The sequence below is a fragment of the Sinocyclocheilus rhinocerous genome, unplaced genomic scaffold (genome assembly GCF_001515625.1).
Source record: "Sinocyclocheilus rhinocerous isolate Xijiao unplaced genomic scaffold, SAMN03320098_v1.1 scaffold1635, whole genome shotgun sequence".
Classification (NCBI taxonomy): Eukaryota; Metazoa; Chordata; class Actinopteri; order Cypriniformes; family Cyprinidae; genus Sinocyclocheilus; species Sinocyclocheilus rhinocerous.
The window spans coordinates 846,428-847,929 of record NW_015627629.1 but is presented as its reverse complement, the minus strand read 5'-3'; the positions used below and the strand labels follow the sequence as shown (position 1 = coordinate 847,929).

The 1,502-nt window shown below is 38.9% G+C and overlaps 1 protein-coding gene across 1 annotated transcript in view; it reads left to right on the top strand.

Annotated features, from left to right (window-relative positions):
- LOC107732783 (solute carrier family 35 member F4-like) overlaps positions 1–1,502 on the top strand; it is a 33,334-nt gene that overhangs the window by 21,720 nt on the left and 10,112 nt on the right. The gene's annotated exons all lie outside the window — the stretch shown is intronic.

Here is a 1,502-nt window from a genome sequence, read left to right as displayed (position 1 = left end):
AGGGCCCTATTTTAACGATCTAAGTGCATGGTCTAAAGCGCACGGCGCAGGTGCACTTAGGGTGTGTCCGAATCCACTTTTGCTAGTTTAAAGACGGGAAAAACGGTCGGCGTGCCCGGCGCATGGTCTAAAAGGGTTGTCCCTATTCTCTTAATGAGTAATGGGTGTGTTTTTGGGCATAATGTGCAATAAACCAATCAGAGTTTCCCATTCCCTTTAAGAGCCAGTTGCGCTCGTGCCATGGCGGATTTGCTATTTACACGGCGGAATTTGCAAGCGCGAAGACAGAACGCGTCTCCAGAGAGGAAACGGAGCTGCTGATACAATTCTGATACATGCAATGACTATCCATTATGACATGTAGGCATTTTTATATTTATGTAGCCTACACAATAATAATCTTTTACATTGTAATCCTTTCATTTTTAATATTTGGCATGTTTGCGTGCTGCTGTGCGTACCTGTGTGTGTAATAAGCAGAGTGTATGCGCGTTGTTGTGTCTAGAGCACGTTACTGAGGTTGAGCCAATAGCAGACACTGCAGAGAAAAAAGAGGGAGTAAAAATAGCCCCGGGCACTGTGTGGGCTTGCTAGTGGCAGAGTGCTAATACAAGCCCATATGTGTAGCTCCAAAAGCTGTAAAAAAACACTCTACCCTATTCCAGTCAATATACATAGAAGTACTGCAAGGCCCGATATTCCCACAAGGTACCTGTGTCAGTCCATTCAAAATAGATTTGGTTAAAACTTAGAGAGAATAAAGACTTGCCACATTTCTGATTCTTGTCTTTCCAACCTCAAGGTGGAGATAGCCATAGATGAGTGCTCCTTCCTTTTCAGTGCTGCTAAGATGGCCAATTTTAAAGGATCGGGTAACAGGCCAGAGTCACACATGCTGATGTCTGTCAAATGCATGGCACTTCTGCAAGCATCATTAGCATGCCCATCATAGCATGTTTTATTCTTAACTACCAGTCATGTCACCCTGCGAGCCCCCACCCATTACTGCTATGGTGAATCATTTTTTTTTTTTTTTTTATCTATCTATCTATCTATCTATCTATCTATCTATCTATCTATCATCTATCTATCATCTGACTATCTATCTATCTATCTATCATAATTTGGTGTTTTGTTGTCATTTTCATCATAATAATTATAATTCTTGATGATTCTCATTAGATTATTATTAATGTAATACATTATTTTTAACATATTGCAATAAAATAATTTCTGTAATAAACATTTTATTACAATTCTTTTTAATAATATTTACTATTTCATTTTTCCTGCATTATAGTAATGAGGATTTGTGTGCAAAATGTGCTTAACTGACATTAAAACAATGTCACAAGGCAAGTATAAATAAAAATAGGCATAATCTTCTTTATGCAAAATCAACTGGTAACACTTTGGGCCCTATTTTAACGATCTAAGCGCATAGTCTAAAGCGCACGGCGCAGGTGCACTTAGGGCGTGTCCGAATCCACTTTTGCTAGTTT